The sequence below is a fragment of the Acomys minous genome (genome assembly GCF_964271855.1).
Source record: "Acomys minous genome assembly, chromosome: 5".
NCBI lineage: Eukaryota > Metazoa > Chordata > Mammalia > Rodentia > Muridae > Acomys > Acomys minous.
In genome coordinates, this window is record NC_140494.1 from 116077150 (window position 1) to 116097379 (window position 20230).

General features: G+C 53.7%; 1 protein-coding gene across 4 annotated transcripts in view; it reads right to left on the reverse strand.

The window, feature by feature from the left end:
- Positions 1 to 14719, reverse strand: part of LINGO1 (leucine rich repeat and Ig domain containing 1) — a 206509-nt gene extending 191790 nt beyond the window's left edge. Inside the window, exon 1 of one of the 4 annotated variants that reach the window (XR_014779356.1) lies at positions 13585 to 14719. The gene's annotated coding sequence lies outside the window, so the exon portion shown is untranslated. Of the gene's footprint in view, positions 1 to 13255; positions 13367 to 13584 lie in introns of those variants that run through there. The other 3 variants (XR_014779357.1, XR_014779358.1, XM_084782262.1) reach the window with 3 other exon arrangements.
- Positions 14720 to 20230: the final 5511 nt, after the last annotated feature.

Below are 20230 nucleotides of genomic sequence, written 5' to 3' on the forward strand. Positions count from 1 at the left end.
AACCATGATGCCCAGACAATAACTGAAGTGAGCTCCTCACTAGGGACCCCCAGGGACCTGTGAACACCGAAACAACACAGAGCTGGATATGAACACATGCTGGGATGGGGCCTTCTGCACACGTACTGACTCGGGACCTTTAGATCTAGGGTGTCCCTAGCCCAAAGTGATTGAGAACCGCTAAGCAGCCCCCCCCCACTAAAGTGAAGGCAAAGCACACAATGTCCCCGTACATGTCAGGCACCAGGTACAAACAAGATGACATGGGAGTCATGGAGAGAGCACGCAGCACCGACGTGGGAAAGGAGCCGTCCAAGATGGGAGGAAGCAGTTTAGGTGTGCAGTGAGCCTCCATTCAAGGAAGAGAGACGGCACTAGCTGGATGGGGCAGAGGCCAGGAGGGACTGGCAACCTCAAATCTCCCTTGAGCTCTCTGGGACTTGGTTTCTCCACTTAAGTCCCTGGCCACCTGTGATGGTCCTCGGGAGCCCTGAGAGTGTGCATGGGTGTGGCTGCCCCATACACCAGGTTGCAGGCCTCATCTGTACTGTCCACGCGGCAGCGGCTGCATCTCTCATTCCTTAGCTTCCTGTTGCCCTGACTGGGGTAAGAAACTGTCTTCTCTGGAGTGTTAAATGGCCTTGCTGAGCCCTAGGTCCACCCTGAGGACTACAACCACCACTTCCCATATTAAAAGGACAAAGGGAATAAGAGACGTCATTATGAGTTGGGGGTGGAGGGCAATGGGAGCCTGGGACCAGGCAAGAATGCTGAGCAACCAAGTCACCAAGTCATGGCCACATGGGCCCAGTTGTCCCTTCCTTGCTTCCCTCTGACTCCTTCCTCCAGGGGCTTTCCTCAGCTTGGCCTTGGTCACACTGTGAGCAGGTGACAGAGCTGGGCCAGGGGCCCCCTGTCCTGGCTGGACTCACTTCTGATACAATCATACCCTGTGCCTCAGCATCTCCGTGCATGCCTCAGCACCTCCTCATCCCCCAAGAAGCAGGCAGCTGGCCTAAGCTCCACTGAACTGACTCAAACAGATCTGCAGAAGCCCCAGTTCCAGCCACCAGGGGCCTTGGTTTCCACCCCTCTAAAACTGGGCCACAAAAACTACCCTCTAGTCTGTTGTGAAGATCGATAAGGGCCTAGTGCTACAGTCTGCTCAGAGCAGAGCAGGGGACTTGTCTGTCCTTCATCTCTAGGCCTCAGTTTCCCCATATGAAGCAGCAGGATTGCCATGAGTGATGTTTTAGGGAGCCTGCCGGGTGCCAGGCCAAAACTCTGAAGATGAACACTATCCACCCGGCAAGGACAGTGTAACCATGTGGAAGAGTCACAGCCGGGCTCCAAGCTGCAGGTGTCTGAGGCACAGTCTCTACCACTCCCTGTTACATCCCTCCTGCCCTTTAAGTTCCAAAGGCCACAAGCCGCTTAAAAATGAAAAGCCCAGTGTGAGAGGAACAGTGAACAGGGAAATGGGGTAGGACGGTCAAGAACCCCAGATTCTCAGGAGCCACTGTGGTTCCATATGTTCCTGACCCTGCAGATCCGTGACACGTGCACAAGGATTTGGTGGCAGAGCTGAGCTCCAGGCTTCTGTCACCTGTCCTCTATAGCCATGGACCATACATAACTCAGTTCCTAGAAACCAGTCCTTGCGAGCAATGGCCAGTGGCTGCCCAGACCTCGTTGCAAACAACTTTGCCACTGGTGATTGCTGTCTTGGCCAATGCCAGCCTCGGCTCATTCATATTCCAGTCTGGCTGCCCGCTTCAATATGGCTTCGAGACACAAGGGCAGAGGCAGCCCTCCGAGGGTGCCCGGCGATGATTCCTCTCTGATTCCAATTTACTCTCTATCATTAATGCTTTTTGAAAAGCCCCACATACTTAGCAAACAGGGAGGGAACGTTGTCTGGAGAAGTGGGAAAAGGAGATGGCTGCAGACTGGAGGAGCGAGGTTCGGCAGAGGTAGTGCTGGCAGCGGGCTGGGGGCCCTGAAACCCGGAGTTGAAGCCCAGCGGGGCCTATGTCTATCAAAGACACAGGTGCCTGTTCTTCCATCTCTGCTTCCTCAAGGAATTGTTCCAGGTCAGCTTACAGTCAGAAATAAAAGGGTGTGCCCTGAAGAACACAGGGAAGCAAATCTGTCTAGAAAATTAAAGTCATATGACCTCAATGCCCCCACCAAATCAGGGAACCCCCATGCCAGGGTCCTTAAGCCCCTCTCACCACAACATGGACAGCAGATGAGCAGCAGGATGTGGGTCCTTTATCTTAAACACATAGCCATGAGCTACACTCTCCCCCACACTTTCCTCAGTGGATTCCAGCTAGTATCCCCACCCCAGCGGCCCCACTGCAAACCCAAAGGGATCCTGTGAGCACCTATCTCCCATTCAGAACCCTGGATGGCTCTCCCCTTCCCCCACAGGCTCCTGCACAACCCACCCGGGAGACCTCGGCACCAGCCACACCTAAATCGTCTAAGGTCACCCTTCCCTTTGCAATGCCACCTTGGCCGGGCATAAAAGTTCCAACTAACTCACCTATCAGACCCCTAGATGCAAATCAGATCTCCAAGATGCAACCCAAGTGTTTCTCATCTATGTAGCTCTCTCTCTCTCTCTCTCTCTCTCTCTCTCTCTCTCTCTCTCTCTCTCTCTCATTCCCCTGACACACATCATGCCCTGAACTGGAACTTGGCAACAGGAAAATTATGTTTGTGTGGTGCTTCCGCTAGACCCAGTGGGCTGTCACGCACAGAGGCTTTGCCCAGCTCTTCCTGTACACTCCCATTGCAAGGCAAAGTCCCTGACTCATAGTAGGGCTGTTCCTCCAGGCAGTCGAATGTCACTGGGCACATGCTACATGTCACATCCCGCTGGGGATACCGTGGCTGATGACCAAGGTGCCCTTGCTCTCCAGTTGTCTCCAGTGTACCTGATGCGCAAATGCCCACCAGAGGCTAAAGGACACGCGACCATCTTGTAACAGGGAAACGAAAGCCCAGAGAGGTAAAATGCTCCTGTGTTTGCTTCCAACTGGCTTCTCTTCTACTCTTTCTCTCTCATGACTGTGGCAGCAGCGAAGGGCACCTCAAAATGAAACATTAGAGTCAAAAAAAAGGGAAGAAAATATGGCGGATCTTCCACCCTTCCCCCATAATGTAAAGAAAATTGCTTTCTGCCAACCATCGCAGCTTAAAAGCAATTAGAATTTTTGGAGGGGACTCTGGGCACGAGCAGGAGTGACAAAGCGAGCGCCCGGCAAGGAATGGTTCCAGGATTCCATTTGCATCAAGTAAGGGGTGGGAGGAGGAGGGGGGGGGTGTTAAAGGCACCAATTTTGAACAGCAGAGATAGTGAAGATAAAATATTTACAGCCTCAGAGGGAAGGTCTTGAAGGGGCCAGGGACAACCCCCTTCCCCCCCCCCTTACCTCTCCCACCCTACATTGACAGAGGCAAAGGATCAGATGTGGTAAAGAGAGGAACGCCCTTCTTCTACCTGCACCCAAGGGAGAGACTGCCTAGAGGCTCCCACCCCTCTCCCTACCATCCCCCACAGCCACAGGAACCATCTCTGGAAACCTCAGACCTTCCAATCCTGAGGAAAGCCACCACTCCAAGTCTGGGGACAACCATTCCAGGTGCTGCTCAACAGTGGCGAGCAGGTTCTCGGTAAACTCTGCCTTCATCTCTGCTTGACCCTCAGACATGACTCTCGAGGTCTTGGGATGGCCTACATATGTGTCCAGACCTCACCGGGCCTCTGCATTTGACCACCTGCCCCTGCCCCGCCCCCACCCCCACACCCTGAACCTCTCAGGACCATTGAAGTCCTCTTACCAAACCTAGGACAGCTGTCCTCTTCCGTGACTTCGCCTCAGCCCAGCTCCACACTGAGTTCTTGCCCAGGACAGACACATCCTCCTTAAGGAGCAATTACTCATCTCCCTGTGTGCTCTCCAAGGCCCTTGATCTCTCTGTGTCAACGTTCCTTACCTATTAAATAGGGACAGTAGCAAAACACAGCCCATGGGCCTGCTAGGATTGGGTAAGGTAATACAAAGTACCCAGCACTGCGACAAACAGGTGCTCCGTACTCACCCTGCCTTCACCCATGCTTGAGCCTCAGGCATGAGTCTCCTGGATGAACTATAGGAGTCCACAGGCTCCTACGCCACCATGGAGAGTCTCCCAGCAAATGCTCACCAGGAAGGTCTGTGGCAGCTGTGAGCAAAAGGTGTAGAAAGCTCTGGAAAGCTTTGTGCACACGGAGGCCTAGAGAGAGTGTATGGGGCCAGTGATACCAAGGCCTAAGAAAGACATCCCATGGAGACCCTCTTTCTGAGCCCTGGGAAGCCTCCTGCAGAAGAAAGGGAGGAGAACAGATATTCTGTGTAGCCTGCAGCTTAACTCCTAATACCTTCCCTCCCTGAGGCCCATGGGATCCATTCAGGAGCCAACACCAAGAGATAAAGCAGAGAACAGAAGCCAGGCCTCACGATCCAACAGCCAGCTCTAGGCTCAAATGCCAACTTCACACTGACCAGGTAGGAAGGTGGCCTCTCTGAGCCATAGTTTGAGAAGAGCAGCATCCTCTCAGGGCCCACCTGGGCTCCTGCAGAGAAAGTGTAGACAGTGCAGGGATACACACAGACCATAGGCACTGTCAACCCCTACCACACCAGGACGATGGAAAAAGGCCCCTGAGGTAGTGGACAAGAACTCAAACTCTCTTAAAATCCTTCTCACCTCACTTCTGTTGAGCAGGGCTTGAAGGACCAGGCAGCAGAAAGTCACAGCCTGGCTCTCCCATCACACTCGGAGCAGAAGAGACTTCTCCCCCTCTCTTCTCCATCCAGTAAAACCGCTGACAGGCACTGCCTCAGCCCTCACTGGGCCACTGTTCTGAGTCAGTTTCCATCCTCTCCTTCCCTGACTGCAGAGGTTGCACAGACTTGATGAAGTCTGTCAGCTTGCAGGGACACAGGCCAGGGATCAAAAGCTTTTTTGCTGTCTCTGTCCTTTGCTCTCCCTCTGGTCACCTCCCTTTCAGGGGCTTTCCCACCCCTACCCCCCAATGCCACCAAATAACCCTGATACAATCAGACAGAGCTCGCATTATGATGGGGGTCAGGGAAGGAAATGTGATGTCAGTATCAGAGCATCCTACTGAGGCCTCTTTGCTCATCTGTCCCCCTGCTGCTGGTAAGTGGGTAAGTGGGTAAGTGACTGCACTGTCATACAGATTCTCTCTCTCTCTCTCTCTCTCTCTCTCTCTCTCTCTACACACACACACACACACACACACACACACACACACACACACACACACACACACACACCCTACCCACCCACTGGCCGTCCAGACTGGAGTCCTAAGCCCCCCATCTCCGTCTTTCCCGTTGCCCCCTCAAGGAGGCTAGTGGGGACAGATCTGCCTGTGATGCCAACAGAAGCTCCCTAGAACCAGCATGGCCAACGCCTGACAGCAGTCTCCTAAATTAAACAATAAACAAGAAGTTGTTTTAGATTGGTTTTTTTCCTGACACCGCAGTTCCTTATTAATCCCGCTGCAAACAAAGGGAAGGGAAACAATTAATCTAAAAGAGGTCACTTTCTGTCTCCCATGGAACCTCCAATCTGTGCCCAAAGACTCACCCAGAGGTGGGTTCTATTCCAGTGCCCTGCTGGACTCCAGGGATCCTCAGCCTCTTTTGCCCTTGTTGGGTACATCAGGCTTGAGATGACACCCAGGTCCCCTTTCTGTTCTCTGCTTTGTGACCCTGGAAAGGACAGCTGGCTTCTGGGACCTTGGTTTCCTCGTTTTGTCAGCATCCTCATCCCTCAAGGATAAAAATGTAGAGAATGTACATGACCCTTTGAGATTAGGCGGAAACGCCGTCTCTTGTTTTAAGAGACAAATGCTGAAGTGCTTAGGGATGAAATGTCACGATGTCTATGATATACTTCAAAATAATTTAGAAAAAAAAAAAAAGGGAAAGATTGTTAAATCCAGGCGAGAGTGTCTGGGAGTTCCCTCTACTGTTCTCTCTGCTTTTCTAGGTGTCTGAAAATGTTCTTAACAGAAAGTTAAAAGGCACTGATCACATGACCAAGCCCACAAACAATGCCCTGAGCTCCCTGGCATACCTGAAAGGCAACTGGGTCTCGTATGTAGGTTAGACATCCCCGCCCCCCACCCCACCCCACCCCCACCACCTCCTCACGCCGGTTCCCTAGAAATTGCTTGCTCACACATTTGCCCTGGAGCCCAGCTCCATGTTGAGAAGCCAGACCCAGCACTTGATTGAGGTAACTAATGCCTATGGCCGTGGTCCTCTATCCTCCAGCCTCCTGTCCACTCTGCACTAAATTGTGGTTCTGGGTCCATTGTCGCTGAACTTCAAGACGTTCCTACTCAAGGCAAGTCAAGTAGGAACGAGGTCAATTGTTCAAAGGCAAAGCACCACCCCTGTGGAGTGACTGACATCCCATTTAACAGGTGAGAGAGAGGAGACTCGGGGATAGAATAGACCGGAAACAGAATAAAGATGATTAAAAGACAGAGGAGAATAGAGGTGAGCAAAAAATTCCCTGTGTGCCCCAAAGATAAAAACCCTCTTCCACCATCTCAACCCTGCCTCACAGACTGGAGGGAGGTCCGGAACCTCTGTTCTTAAGCTTCTCTCTGTCCAGCCTCCTTGTCAGGGATAAATTGCAGGATGGAAATCCTCCAGCCTGGCCCAGCTGACCCAGGCCCAGCGCTGGCCAGGCCTGCCCCACTGGTCGATCGGGAAGAGTTATCAGTACCCCAGATAATCAATCGCTAATTGCTGAATGCCATGCAATTCATCGGCAAGAGTTATGTGTGGCCAGTTACTGGGCGCCCCCACACCAGTCTGATGGAGACTCCCGGGACCGAGAGGGCTATGTCTGTGGTAAGCAATGCAGCAGAAAAGCTGCCCATAACTTTAAGTTTCTCAAACAATATCCTGGGCACTGCCCACATCCTGGGCCCTGGGGCCACCAAGGGAGGAAGTGGCAAAGGCCATGGAGGCCTTGAGGAATGAACCACATCCCTCAATTAGTTTATCTGTCCCCCGAGCATGACAGCTACCCAAGATGGATAAACCACAGAAGCATGGAGTCAGATTATGCCTGGTGCTGGGGAGTTGGGACACCAGCCTGGAGGGAACAGGGAATCTTATAGGGTGCTGAGTGACAGCCTACCCAACACATTGAGCTGAGAGGGACTATCCACAGTCACCTCTGGCCACATGCTTCAAGCGATTGGTCTTAGTCATTTCTGTCCCCGCAGCACCCAGCACAGCTGGGCTCAAAGCAAGCACCCAACAAGTCAATCACCAAATGCTTGCAGGATCATTAAGTCGTAGGGTCCAGACTCCTGGGCGTCACTGTCATAGAATATCATGTCTTTATGCTGCAGCAACTTACAAATATACATTTGTACTAGAGCCTCAAAAACAGCTTTGGGACATAGGCTAAGAGATCACACTTTCCAATGTACAAAGCAATGGGGCTTGTGAGAATTGTGACCTCTCTAGAGTCACAGAGCAGTCATAGAGTCCAGGGCCTTCACCCCCCCCACCCCCTGCAAAGGCTGAGCCCCACTCACTTTGGCACATCCCTAAGCTGTATGGAAGCCACTCCCAGATCCCCCCAGTTTCCCACCACCACCAGGAGGCTACCCACACTCAGCCCATTGCCCACATGGAGAGGGTACAGAGACACTCACAACGCTCTCGAATACCCCAGCTCAACTGAGGCTGCTCACTAGGACCATGTGCTCCTGCTTTAATGGAAACAGGGCTGAGCAGGAGTTTCCCCAGTCCCCAAGCTTGGAGCAGACAGAAGACAAAGCCACCCTCAGTCTCTGAGGAATCTCATCCTGGGGCAAGAACACTGCACTAGGAGACCAGAAACATGTTTCAACCCAATCATCATTTCCCTGGCACCTCTGTTTCCCCCTCTGCGGACTGAGGCAACGCTCTGCCCACAGTATAGAACAGCCATCAGGATGAGCCATGAAGATCAAAATCCAGGAAAGAGGATAGAGAGATGGCTCTGTAGCTCTCGCAGATGACCCAGGTTCAGTTTCAAGCATCCAACTTGGTGGCTCACAACCATCTCTCTAACTCCAGTTCCAGAGGATCCAACCCCCTCTGCTGACCTGTTTTGGGACTATATGCCTATGGGGCACTTACATACAGCCAGGCAAAAACTCAGACACTTAAAATTAAAATAATAAGTAAATATTTTATAATATATGTGTATAGTATACATGTACACACATAGATATATAGATGATAGATAGATGATAGATAGATAGATAGATAGATAGATAGATAGATAGATCCAGATGTAATGGTACATGCTTGTGATCCCAGCACTTTGTAGGTGGAGACAGAAGGATTAGGAGTTCAAGGTCAGCCCCTGCTGATAGTGAGTTTAAGGCCAGCCTGAGTCACAGGAAGCCCTACTACCGTCCCCCAAAACTTATAAATACATAAAAATTATAAAACAAATTTTGCTCTAGGAGATAATCCTAAGGCTCCTCTTTGTTTCAGTCAGGACAGTGAAACCAACAGGACTCAGCATCCTCCCCCTCATGCTTGCAGAAGGCACAAAATGAGCTACCATTGCCTGAACAGAAAACACTGTTCTCGAAGTGTGTTGATGACATTTCTGCTAAGCTAATATTAATCTCTCCATGATACAGGTAAAGAAAATGAAGTTCAGGGAACAAAAAAAAAAAAAATGTGATTTATCCAAGTTCACCAGGCACAGCAGCAGCTGAATAAAAATTAAAACCCAGCTCCACCTGGCATCTACAGGCCTTTTTTTTGGTGGGGCTGGAGGGGGGGGGTTCAAGATAGGGTTTCTTGGCTGTCCAGGAACTCACGCTGTAGACCAGGCTGACCTCAAACTCAGAGATCCGCCTGCCTCTGTCTTCCGGGTACTGAAATTAAAGATGTGCTGCTACCCGGCTAATTTTGATCACACCTGTTTGATTTAAGAAGCCTATCCATAGCCGGGCGTGGGGGTGCACGCCTGTAATCCCAGTACTCAGGGAGGCAGATCCAGGTGGATCTCTAGGAGTTCAAAGACAGCCTAGTCTACAAAGTGAATAGAGGACAGCCAAGTCTACACAGAGAAACCCTGTCTCGAAAAACAGAAGAAGAAGAAGAAGAAGAAGAAGAAGAAGAAGAAGAAGAAGAAGAAGAAGAAGAAGAAGAAGAAGCAGAAGAAGAAGAAGAAGAAGAAGCCTGCCCGCACCCAAAATTTCAGAGACAGAATGAGTTCTCAGTGTGAGGAAGTTTACACACACACATACAGACTCCACTGAAGCCTGAAACTGGCTCCCCAAGGCTCAGGGGCCACAGGGCCATCAGAGATGGGTAGACAGTGAGGTGGCTGTCACAGCTGGACAAATCCCAGACACAAAGCTGCCTGTCCAGCTGCCCTAGCAGACGGGTGTTACAACTGGGCCACCTGCCAAGACCCAACCTCCGTGTCCAAACCAACCTGGGCATCAAGGTTCCATTCTGGCCTCTGCCTGCTCTGGCCCTGGTGGCTGGCAGTGCCCATGTAGGCCCAGAAGGCCGTGGTGACAGCCACAATCTCTTCTTCGGCGGGCAGCTCCTCCCCTGATGTGGCCATATGGCCCCATATGCTCCCTGACAGCTGGACTGCCGAAGCAACTGCCTGAGGATGTCCTCTGCGGAGCCCCTGAGGCCTCATCACTCCACCCACCTCTGCCCAGCAGGCCACAGGAATAGCCAGGGAAACTCTAGGCTGGAATGCTGTGCCCCCAACTTCATGCCAGTCACAGCCTCTCTGGGGCTCAATCTCTCCATCTGCTGACCTCTACCCATTTCCTTCCTTTGCAGCCCCCTTCTGAAGTCATAAATCACCCAAACTCATCCAGTTATCCAAGGAGACAATCTTGCCCATTTCACAAAGAGACACCAGGGCCCAAAAGCTCAGTAGGTTGCTCGTAGGCATCTGTGACTCAGGGCCCTTACCATGTCTGCATGTCACATAAGTGGAGCTAACCTGAGCCCTAGGCTAACAATTGTGATCCACTCATGTCCCCACTCAGAAACAAACCAAAAAAAAAAAAAAATCTGTCTTTGATCACCTGCCCTTCCCAGGAAGAGACACCAAGCTTCTGCCCTGCCACAAGCCTGGACTTCCCCCCCCCCCCCCCCCGCGGCCTCACTGCCTCTCAGGCCAAAGCTCCTCACCATCAGCAGCAGGTGCGGTTTAAATCACAAATCTAATTTTTGTCCCTCGAGAACCTCATCCCTGACCCCTGTACCTGGCATCAGCACACGCTCCTTCTCTGGACACTCAGAGTCTTCATGTGGTCTTGCTTAGTGCCTGTCATTCTCCTGAGTGAGCTACTCCACAGCAAACACTCTACCCACACCGGGCGCGTCCCACCCCCTTGCCTTTGCTACTGCTGGGCCATCTCCTGGAAAGCCCTCACCCGCGTCCATAGTCCCCAGTCATTCATTGATTCAACAAAGATTTATTGAGCATCCACCATGTGCCAGAAACATTCCAGCAGGCCCGAATCCCTCCCCCCCGGCCCTCAGGGCTCTCTGAACTGTCCCCTCGCACCCTACGCTGTGTACTCACTTGGCCTGCTCTGCTCAGACCTAGGGCTGTGGGTCCAAGCCTGGTTCCCCTTCACAGCTCATCGAAGGAGGACTAGCGCTGTCATCAGTATCCACAGCAGGCACCCCAGGTTCCAAACCAGATGTATAATGAGCCCTAAGTGCAGGATTCCAGGTAGTGGGGAGCAAGGTTCAAGGTGTGGTTGGGGGAGGGGCAGTTATTTAGCCCTAGGAAATCATAAAAAAGACTATACCAGCCAGGGTGACCCTTTACCCCTAAAGGAGGTCTAAGGGGTCAAAGATCATTTGTGCCATCAGTTCACCCCAAGATCCAGTCTAATCACAACCGCCGTAGGTAGCTAAAGTTGAATGTGACAATTTAAAGCCCAGAGAAAATGGGGGGGGGGGAGGCTCAGGCCCTGGCTAGGGAGAAAATCCCGGGGCCACAGTCCTGAGGTTGGAGTGGGAGTGGCTTTTTTCCCAAGAGGGCAGTCAGTGGGACTCAGGAAGAGCCTTATCCCAGCAGCACAAGGGGCCAAAGAGGTGACCTGCCATTTCCCCAGCTCAGGAAGACACAGTACTTCTCTAGCTAGAACCATCTGGAGGCACGGGGCAGAGCCACCTCTGGAACAGGAGAACCTGGCAGGAGTTCAAACAGGCCTGGATGACAAAAGTTGGGCCATGCCAGACAGTAGGCCAGTCTCCAGCCACCTAGAACAGTGGCCCACACCTAAGAAACAAAACTCCAGGGCTCCATAATGGAGCCCTTTCAGAACTTGCAGGCCCCTCCGTTGGGGTGCCAGCACCTCAGAACGAAATAGAAGTCCAGCCTGGGGAGACATGGAGGGAGAGGGAGCATGGTTGAAAGAGAACAGAAGAGCCTTGGCTGACAAACGTCATCAAGTCAGCAGGAGTTTAAGAGTCAGCCAGAGCCAGGCCAGGAGAAAGGAAAGGCACAGAGGCTGCCTGGGAGGGAGAAAGCCCACACAGGCTGAAGAAGCCATGAAAGCACCCATCCTGCAGGCACAACCACTGCACCCAAGGTGAGACCGGTCATCTCTGAGCCACAGCCTGAATGGGCCCAAGGAGTCACCTGCAGGCTGAGAGCTTTGACCTCCTGTGTTTGAGTTGGGCCCCTTAGGGGAGGGATTAGCCCAGAAGCCATCAAGATGTCTTCTCTTCCCCCTAACCATATTTTTAGCTCTCAATGACAAGATTACTTGCTAAAGGATGAACTCTTTGGTCCAGGGGGCTCACACAGACGGACAATGCCAAGGCTCACCGTAACGCGGATCCTAGGATCATATTGACATGCCAGGGCCGGGCTGGGCAGTCTACAGACCATCATGGAGCACAGACAGGCTCTGGCACCAAATCTAGACAGCACGAGTCTAACCAGACTGGAACAGGAGGTCCCATAGATCAGGTCAGGGAGATATAGTGCCTTGGCTGAACTGCATCAGACTGAGTAGCTACCTCATCCAGGAACAATATTGGTGACAGACAGCAGAGAGCTGTACTGGGGTGACTCCAGCCACAGGCCTCTTGGAGTCCCGATTCCAGGTCCATAAACAACGTCCAATTGCCCTGCCTGCCTCGGCAGGACCAGGATCAGAGCATCCCTTCAGAGAGGCGAGGGACTGCCCTGAGGCTAGAGAGAGGTGTTCTCTTAGTGCAGTTTCTACTTCAGCACCTTCCTCTGTGAACAGAAAGCCTCCCTGAGGATCCTGCCTTCTCCTGAGGGGGCTGAGAGACTGACTCCAGGGAGATAATGGAGGTTGTAGGAAGTGTTACATCTGAACGCTAGCCACAAGTAGAGACTGCTGGGAAATCCAGAAAGATACTGGCTGGTCCCTCCAAGTAGCATCCAAGCTAAGATCAAAGCTTCCAAGCCCAGAGGCTTGTACTTTAAATGCCAGGGGGGAAAAAAACGGATATGGGCTCCATCTGCACAGAAGAGAACTGGAAGAATTCAAAATCAATCGGCAGCCAAAAGTTGCTTCCTAGAGGAGGGAGAACCCGTGCTGGAGATAAGGAGGGTCTCTGGGACGTTCCCTGAAGTAGCCAGTTAAGGACCAGCAGAGACTCACGGAAAAAGGAGATACATGGAATAAGACAGGCTTAACATGCAATGCTGCAAGCTGGAATGAGGATGCCGGGCTAGCGGGCCTGAGTATGCCCCTCCGGTCTATCCCCAGTCTCTTGAGAGCTGGGCATCTGGTTCCTCAAGTAGCACAACTCAAGCACAATCGTTTGCACTGGCAGGTAGTTTGAGCAGGAGTCACCTGGGGACACACCTGGGATCACACATCTGCATGCTTTCCACTCCCCCACCTTCCCGCCAGTTGCAAAGACATCTCTTGGCCCTCGTGAAGCTGTCAGTATGCGGTCCCACCTGACCCTGGCAGGGTCACAGGAATCTGGTATGGGGACAACAACTCCAGGGCCACTGCTGGGTTTGATAGGCGGTCCAGAGAACCCACGGCTGACATGATGGGGTATCAGAGGGGCAACCCTCGACCCACCAGGGGCCCCAACCAGAGCCTCCACCCCACTCTCCCTCATGTTTTCTCCTTATGAAAGAAAAGGCAAAGTTGTACCATTAAATCACCTCCACCCCCACCGCCTCCAGGCCTGCCACACCCGGGATGCTCGGCAAAGTTGCTCCAAGCCTTCGTGATTCCTGAGCCAGGTGAGGGTTTGGAGGAGCTGCGCAGCAGGAGGGGAGCGCGGTCACGCCGAGGGGTGCTGAGCGTGCACGCCCATCACGGACGCGCACTCAACACCCCACCCCCACGGCTGCCCCCGAGGTTCCAGCCCAATCAGAGGCTTCGAACGCAGCGCTGCCGCTGGGCTAACACCCTAGCTCCCCCGCCAGCACCCCCGCAGCCCCAGCCCAGCCGCAGCATCCAGACCCCGCCACACTCACCGTCGGAGCGCGCCGTCCGCGCGCGGCTCCGCTCGGGGCCGGCATCACAGGGCTGGGCTCGCCTCCGATCCCTGCCCCAGCTTGGGTTCTCGCTCCTCAGGTCTCACTCCGAGATGGTGGCAGCGGCAACCAGCGAAGCAGGAAGGGCGTGTGTGCGTGCGTGCGTGTGTGTATGTGCGCGTGTGTATGTGAGAGAGAGTGTGTGAGTGTGTGTGCACGGGAGAGCGCGCACGGCGTGTGCGCGGCAGAGGCCCGCGCTCCCCTGCGCGCCCAGCTCCTGCCTCCTGCTCTCCACGCTGCGATGCCGGCAGAATCCCTAACGCGCGCTCTCACCCGCCCGTGCGCTCACACACGCGCACTTGGGCGCGCACACACCCCCGCCGCCGCACACCCGGCTCCGCACTCCGGGTCCTCGCCCTCCCCGGGAGCTCATTGAGGGCCCCCGCTGCCCCAATGTCCTCGCCACGCGACCCCTCCTGGGCCGACAGCGCCTCAAGTTCCCTGCCGCTCCCAGAGGACACCCCCGCGGGCGTCCCTGCTCCTCCGCTGTGCCCTGCCCCGCCGTGGCCGTGCTCGCAACCCCAGACCGGGCCCAGCTGCCCGGCTCCTGCGGCTTCCCACGCACCCCGCCCGTGGTTCTCAATTCTTTTGGTTGCTGCTCTTATCATCCACCTGTACCCGACCGGTCCCCGGCCTCTCTCGCTGCCTCTCGGTCTGCCTCTCTGCCGCCCTTTTCCGCGCCAACCTCCCCACTGCCCTGCGCTGCCTCTCACATTTTCCGCATCACAGCGGGTGCTACCCGCCGCTCGCTGAGCCCCAGCTATGGGCGCGCAGTGGGCGGCGAGGGTCCCCGCTGTCCCTCCGCTCTTGGCCTGAGCCGGGCTGATGGCGACGTCCCGCGCTAGCCTCGCTAGCCTCGGCTGCGACTCACAGCGCCCATCTCCCGGAGACTTAAAGGCATAGCGCACACGGCTCGACCTGCCCCACCCGGGACGCCGAGAAGAGCGGCCTCTCAGCGCTGGAGCAAGCCCAGGCGGTGGTGCAGCTGGGGCCGTGTCCGCGGAGCTTTAGTCCAGCCCTCCGGGGCTGGAGGTGAGTCAAGGAGAAGGACGAAGGAGAGCTGCCCAGACCATGCCATCCAGGGGGCGCTCAGCGGCTGTCGCTCTAAGCCTTAGGGCCAGCTAGGGTCTGGGAGAAGTGTAGGCTAGATCACCAAGGCTGTAGGGTCCAAGGAGGAGGGATTAGGGAGATAGTTGTCTGGACATCAATCCACCCTGGGTGAAGACACTTGTTAAGCAGGGAAGACAGGGCCCCTGACCCGAGGTGGCCTCCCCCTCTTACTATGTAACCTTAGACAGATGCCTACACCTCAGTTTACCTAGAAAAGACACGGGCTTCCTTGCATCACCTCTAACGCCCTGTCCAGTTCTGATAGGTTAGCTGTTCTAAGGACTCTGGGGTCCTGGAGTCCAGCCTCTTCCTTCAGGTCCTGGTTGCTCTGACTCTTCTCCCATCTCATTAGAAGCAAAGGGAAAAGGTAAAGTTGAGCAGAACAAAAACCTACCAGAACAGCACTCTACAAAACAGCATCTCCCTGGACTTTGATGTTCCCTCACGGGCTGCCCAGTCATGCAGAGAGTTGTTGGTTTCTCTAGGCATTTGTTTGCTCCCATCTTGTGCTGTAGGTAAAGGAGTATTAGACACCTCCACCAATCAGAAAATAGGGAGGCACGTGGTGTAATGGAGATGTTGGGGTACAGGGGAACCTAGAAAGCTTCCTGGAAAAGATGACGGAGGTGAGCAGGGGGTGCCCAGGCCCAAAGGGAAGGGACAGGAGTCTCACTCAGAAAGAAACATGCACAAAGATCAGGAAATGGCAAGTGAGGAATGGCGTGTGTCTTTTTGAGGAACCTTGAATTGAATTTCAACTTGATTCTGGGGCAGCAACAAGGTTACAACTTGACAGATCTAGGTAGGAGCCCCATTCTCACCTCCCACCCGGGGCAGTCTTTATAGTAGGCTACTTCTCTCTTCTCCTCTTGCCTAAGCCCTGCTCTGCTTATGTCTCTGCAGCCTAATGAAGCACAGCCTCCCCCTGCTGACTGGAGCTGGAAGTGGGAGAAGCCGGGATGTGGCTGATCATCAAGAAGTTGTCCCACAGCCAGGTGGTGGTGGTACACATCTTTCACACACACACACACACACACATACACACACACACACACCTGCCCCCCCCACTCAGGAGGCAGAGGCAGGAGGAACTCTGAGTTCAAGGCCAGCCTGGTCTACAGAGTGATTCCAGGATAGCTAGGACGGAAGGAAGGAAGGAAGGATGGACAGAAGGGGAAAGAAAAAAGAGCAAAGGGGAATACCACAGAGAAGTAACAAACCATAGTGGCATTTGGCATCTGTTCTTTTCCTGTCCCCACTCCTGACTCTGTTGCCCATCCCAAAGTCCCTTCCTGCATCCATTTTTTCCCCTTCCCTGTACACTTTCTCTCTCCCTTCCCATCAGACTTCCCTGAGCCTCCAGGGAGATGAGCTCATGGCTGTTGCTGCGTTGGCTCCACACACCTCCTAAGGAGTCACCCAGGGCATCCAGGTGGCCCTAGGGAAGCAAACAGAGACAAACAGCCATTTCCCAGAGGCCCTGAAATCCAAGCAGAGGAGCAGTTGCAGCTTATTTCTCCATCCATTTCTCCTACTTTCCCTGTCCTGGAAGCCACACGACTTTTAAGTATGAGGGTTGGCATCAATGTCTCCTGCTTTGCAGTGCAGCCCCACAGCTAGCACAATTTCTCTGGCTTCAGCTTTCTTCCTAAATGTGGAAGCCAGGAGGCCCATCGGTGGTGAGGCAACGAAGTCTAGTTCTTTTATTCTTCCATGGTATATCCAGATCTAGCTCCACCACTCCCTCCAGTTCTGCATAAAGGAAGCAAGTGTAGAGGTTAAAGACTGGCTATTCCCATGGAAACGGTTGGAGCAGTGCCTCCAGGGGTGTCTCGCCAAGGTCCCATCGCTGCTTCCACTCATATCCAGTAAGGCCAAGAAAGGACAACTTGGCTGAATTTCTGACCCAATCATCAAGCAAGGGCCAGCCTGGGCTGCCAACACCGATGGACAATCCCAGGAAGAAGTGGGCATTTGCCACCTGCCACGACCCATGAAGACTGGGTCTGGAACCCTGACTACGTGCAGCAAGGCATGAAGAAAGGACAAATACATGGACAGAGAAAAGCTAAGGTCAAATGGGGGAGGGGGTGTGCTCTGGACACATTACCACAGTGAGCAGGAGTGTTCACTATACACAGCACAGAGCCGGGGCTTAGCTAGTGTCCGTAGAAGGTCTGGATATGTGAGCAGTCTCGAGCTGTAATCATCCGGGAAGCAAAGCAGCAAAGCAGCAGTTGCTGCTTTCATATGCATAGGGCACTTGCTCTCACTTGGACCCCAGGAAGGCTTTGCCATCCCTCTGAGCCTCCCCCAGGGAAGACTTTGCCCCTCCCACCCAGCTGAAACATTGAGGTCCTTGACATGGCTAAGCCCATGTCAACAACACACGGTCACCAGATACTTCACTTAGCCAGGGCTGCTTCTGCACCTACCCACTCCACAAGCCTCTGTTTCCTGGATCAAAGTAAATAATGAGTTTCAAAGCATTCAGAGAAAAGTCCCACCAAGCTAGGCTGTCTACCCTGTGCCTTTAAACACGTGGCACCTCCCTGTCCCCAAGCCTTCACTCACTTATCTAACCCACCACCTCCTGACTCGATGTACTCACCTCTCAAGTCCCTCCGTCCCTAAGCAGCCCCCTCCCAATTCCTGTTTTAACCTCTCTACTCCATGCTTAACCACAATTTGCACTGAGCCCCCCCCCCATCATTTCACATCCTGACTCTAGTCCTGGTGGCATCCCCATTTCTGAGAAGGAAAGAGCAAGGCTCAGCATGGGGTTCCAAGATTTGAACTGAGAGCCTGTATTTGCCATTCTTTCTGTGAGCATGGACCGAGGCCCTACCTGGCAGCCGAGGGTAGGAAGAAAGGGACAAAATAAATAAATAAATAAATAAATAAATAAATAAATAAATAAAAACAAAAAAAACCATCATCCAGAAAAAAAAAAAAAAGAACTGCAACAATAGACTTGTGGGGTGGGGGAGGGCTGGCATGATCTGGAGAATCAGAGAGATCTAGTCTTAGGGTTTGACCTGGCGCCAAAGGAGTGAATAGACATGAACCCATAGACATGGTGGGTTCCGTGGAGAGCCCCACGTGTGCAGAGGCCCTGTGGTGAGAAGACAAAGAGAGAACCCGTGTGACCAGGACACAGCAAGGAAAAGGAAGGGAAGATGGGCTACAAGCAGGGGAGACCGAGCCTAAAAAAGGCTCTAGTGGGCTGTGTTGGGAGTTGGGTTTTAAGCCTTGAGGCTCTGAGCAACCCTGGAAGTTCAAAGCAAAGGATGACACACCCGCTTTCTGTTTGCTCTGCCACATCTCGGCACCCTGTACCCAGGTAGCACTTTTCCTAATTCCCAGGGCCTGGCACAAGGCAGAACATACTCGGGAACTTGGGCTTAGCAGCGGAGCTGACAATTCAAGAGATCAGGAGAGCTTGGCTCCTCCTGAGTGAATCTAGGCAGCACCCAACCCTGGCTGTCCCCAGTAAGCAAGCACTGGACTCTACCATCATCTGCCATCTCTGCTCCATCATGGGCCATAGCCCATCACAAGGAAGGAAATAGGGGGGGGACCACAAGCAAAATGTCCCTATCCAGGGCCCAGGGGCTTTCCCAAGCCTGCCATTGGCCCATGCTTCCCAGCCCTCCTCCACTCTTCCTAATGGGACATGCCAGCAGTTTCCTTCCCTGGAAGACATCTTCCTTGGCTCTCAATTTTTCCTTGTTCTCTTACCAACACCTCACAGCCTGAGAACATGGCAGAAGGAGTGCCACAGTGCCACCGTGCAGGTCCAAAAAGGAACTGGCTCCCTCCTAGATGCACTGCCCTGTGCTGCTTCACCTGCCACATTCACTCTGCAGTCCCTGGTCAGAGAGGTACCTGATCTCTCCTCCGAAGGAGGTGAAGATGGCCCTGCAGGTAATCTTGAGCCCATGGAGCAAGGGCTCAGGGCATCTTGCAGGGAGGGCTCTGTCACACCTCTTTCTCCCATGCTAATCACACCCACCTAGGCCTTGGGGGAGGTCTCTGCTGTGCTCAAAGCCCAGGGAGGCTCCCTGTTGCCCAAGGAGGGAGGTATGTAGTCCAGCACAGGCATACAACAGGGGCTTAGGGAAGAGTGGTACCATGGCAGCAGGGCTATAGGGTGGTGGGTCTCACTCAGTGCACTAGGCAAAACTAAGAGCCCTGTCCCACTGCTGAACAGTAGGGTTGAAACTTCATTTTGGTAGGTCCCTGGAGCAAAGAGAGTTTGGGGGATTATAGCAGGCACAGCTCGGGGATTCAGTACACAGATCCACCATTTAGTACTCACTGAGGTTGGATTCTGTGCCAAGCCCATAGGCCTGTCTTCAAGGGGCTCATAGGCTGTGGGCAGAGAGACACACAGATAGTTGTGGCTGTGATGAGGAAAGCCATGGCCCCACGTTCTGAAATGGATGATACGTCAGGAGAGTGAGGAGAACAGGAGTAAACGTATCCCAGGCTGAGGAGCGTGTCCCTGAGGAAGGAGGGGACGATGGCTGGGCACTCTCTTGCGAGCCCTAGTTCTAGGTCTAGATCCACCTGCATCTGGCTCACCAGGAGTGTTTTCCTTGAAGGGCTAGGGAGTAGGCTAGGGGAAGGAACACTATCAGCCAGGATCCCTCTGAATCACTTGGCATGTGATATCTCAGGCCCGGCTTGCTGTGGGGCAGGTTGTAAAGCATGCCCTGACCACATGGAAGTGCTCTGAGCTCAAGGATGAGGGGGTGAAGGGGAGAGGAACTGAAGAAAAGAAACAGGAAAAAAAAAATGGGATGTAGGCACAGTGCTGTGTCATTAGCAAGGAACAAGCAAGGTATGTGGAGAGGGTGGCAGGTCAAGGGTCAGGGCCTGGTCACTAACAAGGGATGTTTTAGTCATGGGAAGCGTGTGGTTAGATCCAAATGTTCGACTATTGCCTATGGTTCCTGGAGGCCAGCATCCTTCAGGGATGGAGAGGAGAGCCTGGAGACCGCAGGGAGGGCCTAGGGAGAGAAGGAGACGCATATGCATGGGCAGAACAGGAAGGATTTGTGTCTTTGCAGGAGGGTCCTGAGGAGAATTCCTAGACCCTTTGAGCAGGGTCGCTTTTAATGGTTTCCAGCTGACCCTTCCCAAGCTTCATAGCCCTGTGCCAGAGACCCTTTGCACCAGGGGTGCAGGGGACACCCCAGGGCACTGCTCAGGAGGTCCCTCAGATGAAGGGCTTACCGCCTGCTGCTGGAAGAGGAGAATCTGGCCTGCAGACGAGTCCTTCCCCCTGAGCAGAGGAAGCCTCTGGTCCTAGGGCCTTGTCCTCCCAGTGGCAGCTGCAGCCAAGGACTGGCCAGAAAGCAGCTGGAGGCCTGAACCTCATGCCCAACTCAGGTCAGCTCCTCAGCGACAGAACCCTACAGCCTGTGTGGTGAAGTCACAGCCCAGCTTCTCCCTCTGCCCCTTGCTGCTT